General features: G+C 46.0%; 1 protein-coding gene across 1 annotated transcript in view; it reads right to left on the reverse strand.

Annotated features, from left to right (window-relative positions):
- The window catches only part of TEKTL1 (tektin like 1), a 33,120-nt gene extending 29,710 nt beyond the window's left edge, over window positions 1-3,410 (reverse strand). The window contains exon 1 of the mRNA XM_073598173.1: window positions 3,269-3,410. The gene's annotated coding sequence lies outside the window, so the exon portion shown is untranslated. The remainder of the gene's footprint in view (window positions 1-3,268) is intronic.
- Between the last annotated feature and the right edge of the window lie 6,897 nt (window positions 3,411-10,307).

Genomic DNA, 10,307 nt, shown 5'->3' on the forward strand with positions numbered 1-10,307 from the left:
TCTTTCGAGACCCTGTATAAGTGTGCCCTAGGACTGTGTAGTGCTGTACCCTACGCTAATACTCCACTAGTTTGTGGTAGCGTTTGAAACAGTCACCAAAGCAGAGACCAGGTGGGTCAGAACAGGAGGGACAATAAAAGCGGGTGTCATGCCTAAATCCGTGTTTTCTGCAGACACAACATCTTCTTTGGGGTGTTCTGTGGGTAGGGGTACCAGGGAAGACATATGGAAAATGCCTCTCATGCAGTCGGCTGAGTGCATTTGCGTTGGGAAGGTGGGCCATAGCACTGTCTGGAAACAGAAGGGCTGTGACGATATCTTCCTGGAATTTTAGGAAGGATACTGTTCATCCTGAAACTTTGTATAGCACAAAAGCATTCAGCAGAGCCAATTGGAATACCGTAAATATACAGACACTTTTTTATACCAGCGTCTGGCCTTACGGGCATTTAGGTACGTCGCCAACAACTGGTCGTTGAGGTCCACCCCTCTCATGTTAAGGTTGTATTCGTGGACACAGAGGGGTTTCTCCACAACACCAGTTGCCGTAGGAATTTGGATCTGCGTGAAGGGAGGACAGAACGAAAACATTCTGTGAATCCCTCCACTTAACTGCTAACAAATTATTACATTTTAAGCAGGCTCCCCCCCCCCCCCCCCCATCTAAGCCAGGACTCTACAAGCCGTTGGGGTAAGCCCCAGCGATTAGATCGCCCGGGGCCACATGCGCCAATTCCACAATCAAAAAGGTGGCTAAAAAGTGGCACGCTTGTGTAATAATTGTCTATGTACAAGTGGTACCCCTTTCCAAATAAACAGCGAATAAAAATCAAGTGACGTAAAATCAACTGTTTCCACCTGAATTCCGGGTTGGCCAGTGAATGGGGGAAATACAAGTGCTGCAGAAGTGGGGGGCTCCCAATTTGGATTGGCAAATGCAGCAGAAAGGGCACTATGGGCTCGACGAGCCTGTCTTTGTCTTCTTCTTGGTTGCTGCGGGACCCTACTTGTGCTAGCCACCTCACCAGATTCCACTGCACTTGTGGGACTCGCCACGTCACCAAGTGTTACTGCAGTGCTGGATGTATGACCAGGATGCACTAGGCCGCACTAGTACTGGCTCTCTGCTCCATTCGAGAGCCCTGCGGTTCTTGCACCTCAACAACAGCAGAAGAACGGGGTCGGGTATGCCTGACCTTGGCAGGGACCATTACTCCATTGTCAGAGCTATCTGTCATGGAGCCGCTGCTGTCTACTGGTTCGTATTCTGAGCCAGAATTGGACAGATGGGTGACTTCTTCTTCACTCTTATCTGTCTGGCTCAGAAACGTGTAGGCCTCTTCACTAGTGTAGCCTCGATTGGACATTTTGGCCTCTAAATTTACTGGTACAACTAGTGAGACTCAAAGGAAAAAAGAGCACCTGACTGTCAGCGACTGCTTCAAACGCTACCAAAAAACTGTTAGCGATCGCAGGGATCAGGCCTGACTCTGCAAACGCTGCAGTTATGTGTTTAGTGTTTTGTAAGTGACAGTGATCGATTGATACTGCACTTGGGTGGGCTGGGCTGGGGGAGGGGCTAAACGCAGGTGCTAGCAGGTATCTGGGCTGATCCTGCTAACACCACGTTTTTGAGAACCCTAAACTACTGGGGACGCTAGTATAGATCTGATCAGATATTGATCCGTTCAGACTCTATACTACTAAGGGAGGTGTATGGTGCGTGCGTGGGTGTTAGCGCTACTGGCACTAATCTGACGCTGCCTGGGGCGACGCAGACCATGAATGACACTAAAACCTAACTGATATCACCTGCCGGGTGATCAGGGGGTTAAACCTTTATTTAAGTAATATACGGGGGTCAGGGGGTGTCCCTAGACCTATCTGGGCCTACCACTAAGTACCCTAACACTGATTATTGTCACAAATGACATCAGTACGGTGATCAAAAAAAAAATATGAACACTGCACTGGGTGACACAGAGTGACAGGGAGTGAAGGGGTTAACCGGGGGGGGGGGGGGAGTGCCTATGTGTATTGTGTCAGTGTAGTGTTGGTGCAACTTACTCTGTGATGTCTTCTCTCCTCTCTCTGGAACGGAAAAGAGTTCCATGAGGGGAGATGATATCACTGATATCATTGGTTCTGGCGAATGAAATCCTCCCCTGCCTGTGTAAGTGTAAACACAGACAGGGGAGGATTTCATTCGCCAGAACCAACCACCAGGTTCAGGCCAGAAATCATTGGCCTGGGCCTGTGGACTGATCGGTTCTGAAGCAAATCCAATTGTCGCGGCTGCCTAGGGGGTGTGCGCACGTCGACGACGTACAGCTACGACGCTTCGCCCAGCCGAGCCAACCTGCCGCAGTATAACTGCGGCGGCTGGTCCGGAACTGGTTAATACAGGATTTGCTCTATAGAATCTTTATTGTAAAGTTTTCTTTATTTGAGCTGATTCATTTTTTTCTATCTTTTGTAAACAATTTAAGAAAGCTTCATTGTAATTTTTTATTCAATATTAAATGAATAATATATTAATCCCTTGTCGCAGGGCCCTTAAACAATGAGGGGTCCATAGACGGGAGCACTGCAGTGAAGTTCATGTAACGTGTAAAATGTATACTTTACCTTTAAGATAACGGGAGTGTAGATACATTACATTATTTTCCGGTTACTAAATTACATAAAAAAGTGCTTTTTGGATGCACATCAAGAGCTGTCACAACTGAATGCACAGCAAAGCATTGCTAGTGAAGTCTGACGACTGTATAATGTATAATCCAATAAGACCAATTCCAGCTTAATATGTAACTGAACTACAGAATTAAATTATTTATGCAAGGGCAGCCTGTTAAAAAAAAGCATAAAAATGTGATTTTTTTTTTTTATCTATTTATTCTATTTTTTTTTATTCTTTTTTGTTTTTGCAGCAAAAATACCGTTTTTGTTTTTTCACAAAAATATTTTTTTTTGTACCTAAAGATACCTGTGGGCAAAACAAAGTGATCAAAGCATTTAGTATGTAAAAATATATATAATTGTGTGAATAGTTTAACGCTGATTTCATTTTTTAATTTTTTTTTCTAGGGAATTAATTTTTTTTCCCATGCAAACACATGGGGAATTTTTTTGTATGTTGATATATGTTTAAAATGTTATTATAAATTATACATTTTTCAGTTATTACTCCACAGAGTGCAAAGATCACTTTTCTGGATGCCAGCAGACCCATCTAGAAAGTTTAGTAAATTCTCTTCTCTTATCTTACCTGTTAGCAGTTCTTTGCTCCTGTGTGCTCTGCTCCCTGTGCTCTTCCTCTGTCTGATATTTCCTATCACCCTGGGCAGTCTGTGTTTTACTGCTCCCCCCCCCTCCCCTGTGTGTGTGTCTCTCTGGAGATTGTTACTATGTACATTGTCTCGCTGTCTTTTGTGATGTCATCGCCTGTTTCACTATTACCCAGATCAGTGTCAGTGTAAATTGTAAGGCACGTGCAGGCTGAGACATGGCTTATAATAGTAGAGGATTAACAGGATAAATGGAATTTAATGTCATTATATGGCCGACATTTCCAGACGACTCATTTTTATAGCTGATGATATGGATGTATTTCTCAGAGAGCTCAGGTACCCAAATGCCTTAGAATTTCAAAGCAAGTAAAACGTTAGGTGTTAATTTTGCAAGTGTTTGTGGGCCAGTGGTGGCTGGTGCTCAAAATTTTTTGGGGGGCGCAAACAAACTGAAAAATTTCTGAGAAAAAACCCATCAATTGCAGCCTCACTGTGCCCATCAAACGCAGCCACTGTCCTATCAAACACAGTGTGCCCATCAAACGCAGCCACTGTCCTATCAAACACAGTGTGCCCATCAAACGCAGACAGTGTGCCCATCAAACACAGCCATTGTGCCCATCAAACGCAGACAGTGTGCTCATCAAACGCAGCCACTGGGCCATCAAACACAGTGTGCCCATCAAACACAGACAGTGTGCCCATCAAACGCAGCCACTGTGCCCATCAAACACAGTGTGCCATCAAACGCAGCTATTGTGCCCATCAAACGCAGACAGTGTACTCATCAAACGCAGCCACTGGGGCATCAAACACAGTGTGCCATCAAACGCAGACAGTGTGCTCATCAAACGCAGCCACTGGGCCATCAAACACAGTGTGCCCATCAAACGCAGACAGTGTGCCCATCAAACACAGACAGTGTGCCCATCAAACGCAGCCACTGTTCCCATCAAACGCAGCCACTGTGCCCATCAAACACAGTGTGCCATCAAACGCAGCTATTGTGCCCATCAAACGCAGACAGTGTACTCATCAAACGCAGCCACTGGGGCATCAAACACAGTGTGCCATCAAACGCAGACAGTGTGCTCATCAAACGCAGCCACTATGACCATCAAACACAGCCACTGTGCCATCAAACGCAGTCACTGTGCCCATCAAACACAGCCATTGTGCCCATCAAACGCAGCCACCGTGCCATCAAATGCCACCACTGTGCCATCAATTGCAGCCACTGTGCTATCAAATGCTGCCACTGTGCCCATCAAACGCAGCCAGTGTGCTCATCAAATGCAGCCAGTGTGCCATCAAACGAAGCCACTGTGCCCATCCAACGCAGCCACTGTGCCCATCAAATGCAGCCAGTGTGCCATCACAGTGTGCCATCAAATGCAGCCACTGTACCCATCAAACGCAGCCAGTGTGCCATCACAGTGTGCCATCAAATGCTGCCACTGTGCCATCAATTGCAACCACTGTGCCCTTAAAATGCTGCCACTGTGCCCTTAAAATGCTGCCACTGTGCCCCTCAAATGCTGCCACTGTGCCCCATCAAATGCTGCCACTGTGCCCCATCAAATGCCGCCACTGTGCCCATCAAAAGTTGCCACTGTGACCCCCCACCCACTCGCCGTCTGCCCGGCACTTACCCTATCCTGGTGGCAGGTCAGGAAGCAGGTGACAGCAGCAAACTGTGGGACCTTGCAGCTGTGTCCTCCATGCGTCTCCCCTCCTCCTGTTAGGCATCCAATAGCAGCGCATGTCCTTTCAGCCAAACAGGTGATGGGTAACAGACCCGTGCTTCCTGATTGGCGGAGCCATCAGCGTTAGAAAAGTGAATATTCATTTGCTTTTCTAACACACCTGGGTGGCCTCCGAGCGCAATGCTTTGCGTGCCGAGTTCACTTTTTTTGAAGCCCATTAGAGCCTATGGCTCTAATCAGGTGCTCCTGATTGGGGCCATAGAGCCGTGTGAGGAGGGATGAGCCAATCAGCGACATTTCCTCATAGGGGAGATCTGCACAGATAATCAGGGCACTAATTATCAGTGCAGCCCCAACAGTGCCGAACAGTGATGCCAATCAGTGCCCAACAGTAATGTCGGTCAGGGCTGCCTTTAAAAGAGAAGTATGGGAATTTTATTCCATAATCATACCTGTCTAGGTGGATGCAATATCGGACTGATGCTGCATCTGTCCCCCGGCGTTTCTGCACTGAGAACCGAGCCACCGAACATCGCCGATGGCTCGGTTCTCTCACCTCCCCGAGCAGAGATCTGCTGACTGTCAATCAGCAGCTCTCCTGCTCTGCTCCTCCTCGCTCACTGGAGCGCTGAGCTCTGGAGGGGGCGGGAAGCGGTCATCTCAGTCTCTGAGCGGCTCACTGAGAGGCTGAGACTGCCATCAGTCCAGGCACCTGGCGGATCCAGACTCCCAGAATCAGGATGTCACAGTTCCTGGACTGATATTGGTGACGTCAGCAGAGAGTGAACTGCATAACAATCTCTGCTGAAAACGGGTCACAGGGGTGCAAAATAGATTGTACTCCTGTGACTTGTAGAAGTACAGCTAAACGAGCTCAGGCTGGACTTCTCCTTTAATTGCCCATCAGTGTTTGCTCATCAGTGCTGCCCATCAGTATCGCCAATCAGTGCCCATCAGTGCCACCCACCATTATCGCCAATCAGTGCCCATCAGTGCCACCCACCAGTATCCTCAATCAGTGCCCATCAGTGCTACCCATCAGTGCTCATCAGTGCTGTGAATCAGTGGCCATCAGTGCCACCTACCTGTGCCGCCTATTAGTGCCCATGAGTGCCGCCTATCAGTGCCCATGAGTGCCACCTATTAGTGCCCATCAATGCCTCCTATCAGTGCTCATCAGTGTTGCATATCAGTGCTGCCTATCACTGCCCATCAGTGCTGCATATTAGTGCCTCCTCATCAGTGCCCTTCAGTACCTCCTCATTAGTTCAACCTCATCAGTGCCCTTCAGTGCAGCCTATCAGTGCCCATTAATGCCGCCTCATCAGCGCACATCAGTGAAGGAGAAAAATTACTTATTTACAAACGTAATAATAGAAACTAAGAAAAACTATTTTTTTTCAATTTTTTTGCTCTTTTTTCATTTTTTTTAGCAAAAAAATAAAAAAGCCAGTGGTGATTAAATACCACCAAAAGGAAGCTCTATCTGCCCCCCAAAAATGATAAAAAAGTCATATGGGTACAGTGTAGCATGACCGCGCTATTGTCATTCAAAGTGTGACAGCGCTGAAAGCTGAAAATTGTCCTGGGCAGGAAGGGGGTGAAAGTTCCCGGTAGGCAAGGGGTTAAAAAAAGACAAGTGTTTAATATCACTTTAAAGCATTATTATTATTAAGCACTTTTAGCAGCTGTAATGTAATCACTTATTCAGTATCCTGCTTCTTTATTATTTAATCCTTCGCCATGTTCCAGTTTAAGCTGGTGCCATGACCTCTGCCCCGGGTTTCCTGTTTCGGGGTACCTCCTTTCTCTTTCAGTGACCTATGAAGCCATCCTTGCATGCAGGGACTAGAGTTGTGTCTTCCTACACTGTGTGCGTCAATAGAAAAACACAGCCCCATAGCCTTAGATGACAATGAACTAGCCAGCTCCTTCCTTCTCCAAGATAACAGACTAAGGCCCCTTTCAGACGGGGAGGATCCACTCAGCGGACTCCGCTAGCTCAGCGGGGGGATCGCTCCATTGATCCCCACTGAGCAGGCGGATGACAGGTCCGTCTCCACTCACTGTGCAGGGACAGACCTGTCAGAGCCCCCGCTGTTCTCTAAAGGAAGTTTGGATGATAATGGACAGCATGTCCGTTTTCATCCGATCCCATCCGTCGCGATCCACTGGACAGATGGCGAACGTATTCCCATCCGTCTGTTTTCAGCGGATCTTGTCGGATCGGATGACAGGCGGGTGTCAGCGGACACATCTCCACTCACATCCGCCTGCCCATAGAAGCCAATGGGAGGCCTGCTCGGATCCACCTGAAAAACGGACCGATCGTTTGAAAGGGGCCTGACTGGAGATTGCACTATCCACAGTTAAAGTGGATGTAAACCCAATGTCATCCTTTCTAAACTACTGCCATAGGGGTTATCTATAAGGATATACACGCCTCCTGCATGTATCTTTACCTGTCAAATGTCTCCCCTCTGTCTGTTATTAGACCCGAAAAACTGCAGATTCTGTGGGCGGGTCTGTTGTCTGGAGCTCGGTGGGTGGAGTCGTGATGTCAGTATAATACCCGCCCACCTCTACACTCCCCTTGTCAATATGCATTTTCTCTTGTGTATTTCTTACACTGAACTTCTGCTATGATCTCTAACATCCAGTGAAAAGACAGGAAAGTAACCACATGACTTCAGCATGCCCAATCATGGTGAGGTGTGGAACAGCCAATCCTTGCAGAGCTGCTGAAGAAAGGAGTGGGGGAGGGAATTAAAAAATAATGCATGTCTTAGGCTAGTGCACGAGATGTAAATCACCTGTCACTCACAGCAAGGGGGAGGATTTGACAAAGTGTTTGTCAAGATTTATCTCACTGACCAATAAAAGAGGATTGCTCAGAGATGGATTAACTCTTTGTGGCAAGACTGGGCTCAAATGATAGGAAATCCTATACTCTACATTATGACATAAAAAAAAAAAAAAAAAAAAAAAATTCGGGTTTACATCCACTTTAATGTTTTCCTGTGAAGACTGGAAATTCAGGAAAGCAGCACTTAGACTCCAATTCACACCTCAGCGTTCCAAATCACGGGCAGATTTGCCACGATTCTGTCCATGATTTCAAAGCGCCGAGGTGTGAATGCCAATTTGCAGAACGCACATTTGAGATGCCATTCATTTGAATGGCACTTAAAATCACCATGCGGTTCCGCAGCGATTGTCGTGCGATAAATCGCGCTGCAATCGTGGCAACCTGCATCACGTGAAGCCCAAAAGTAGCTCCATTTTTTTAGGCGACAAGCTTCATGCGATGCGGGTTGCTGCGTCTACAGCGCGATTTATCGTGCGACAATCGTGGCAGAACTGCACTGCGATTTTAGGTGCCATTCAAATCACGGGCAGAATCAGGGCAAATCTCTTGAATTGCGTCGATTCAAAACGCTGAGGTGTGAATATACCCTAAGAGAGCAGGAGCCAGCAGCATTGAAATTTGTAAAGTGCAAGTGCCGGAGTAAAAACGTTAACAATTTTTTTTTATTGAGGAATGTTTATTTTATTGAGTCCAAAGTGTTAAGCTAAAAAACACAGAGGGTTTAATACTTTAAGTGAAAAAATCACAGACGTATGGTGCCATAGGTGTGTGCAGCCTATTACATTAGGATGTGCACCTCAAAGCTCAAACACACGTGGCTTTCTCTGCAGCCTCAGCTACACGGGGCAGTGAATGAAAAGGAAGTGATCTGTGCATGAATTATGAATGAACACAGTGAGTGAGTGTGTTCACTGTGTTCATATAGAAAAGGAAGGGACTGGTAAATTACATATATAGTAGCCCCTTCCATCCTGACACCCCTCCCCCCCCCGCAGCAGCTTGGCAGAGAGGAGAGAAGCCAGCAGTACTGCAGGCACACCTGGCACACCCCATGCGTATGCCTATGTATGGTGCACAAGGGTACAGACATAACAATGGAGAGAGACATATTAGGTATCAATGAGCATGCTGTATTAAAAAATAATAATTTGGGGGCCATTATTTACAGTTACCTCTAAATTGATGAGCTGTAAAGGTTTATAAAGCATCACCCATGTAAAATTTTGGGTTTCATAGTTTGTCACTGTTGCATTGCTGCATACAATTTTAAGTCTTTAAATATTTGGCATCTATTCATAATTTACATACACTTTGGAAATGTTAATGTGTTTGTGTGGACTAAAATCAATTTCAACGTATTTTTTATTTATTTTTTTACTGAAAATGCACATTTTAGTATATAAAGTATATATAAAAAAATCCCGGCAGCGGACGGGTTAATCCCTTGATGTGTCAGGATCAATATGCAGCAGCTTGATAATAACTAATTGGTCTACCCAATTTTTTTTATACAATATATATATATATATATATATATATATATATATATATATATATATATATATATATATATATATATATATATATATATATACACAGTATCTCACAAAAGTGAGTACACCCCTCACATTTTTGTAAATATTTTATTATATCTTTTCATGTGACAACACTGAAGAAATGAAACTTTGCTACAATGTAAAGTAGTGAGTGTACAGCTTGTATAAGGCCCCTTTCACACTGGGGCAGTTTGCAGGCACTACCTGAAAGTGTCGCTGCTTTGATTCCAGTGTGAAAGCCCCGAGGGCTTTCACACTGCAGCGGTGCGCTAGCAGGATGGTAAAAAAAGTCCTGCTAGCAGCATCTTTGAAACGGTGAAGGAGCGGTGTGTATACCGCTCCTTCACCGCTCCTGCCCATTGAAATCAATGGGACACCGCGTCTATACCACCGGCAAAGCGCCTCTGCAGAGGCGCTTTGCGGTGGTTTTTAACCCTTTCTCGGCAGCTAGCAATAGCGGCGCTTTACCACCGACACCGCCCCCGCCCCGGTGTGAAAGGGGCCTAAAAGTGTAAATTTGCCGTCCCCTCAAAATAACTCAACACAGCCATTAATGTCTAAATCGCTGGCAACAAAGTGAGTAAACCCCTAAGTGAAAATGTTCAAATTGGGCCCAATTAGCCATTTTCCCTCCCCGGTGTCATGTGACTCGTTAGTGTTACAAGGTCTCAGGTGTGAATGGGGAGCAGGTGTGTTAAATTTGGTGTTATTGCTCTCACTCTCTCATACTGGTCACTGGAAGTTCAACATGGCACCTCATGGCAAAGAACTCTTTGAGGATCTGAAAAAAAAGAATTGTGGCTCTACATAAAGATGGCCTAGGCTATAAGAAGATTGCTAAGACCCTGAAACTGAGCTGCAGCCTGGTGGCCAAGACCATACAGCA

This window comes from Aquarana catesbeiana, linkage group LG09, assembly GCF_042186555.1.
Source record: "Aquarana catesbeiana isolate 2022-GZ linkage group LG09, ASM4218655v1, whole genome shotgun sequence".
Taxonomy (NCBI): Eukaryota; Metazoa; Chordata; class Amphibia; order Anura; family Ranidae; genus Aquarana; species Aquarana catesbeiana.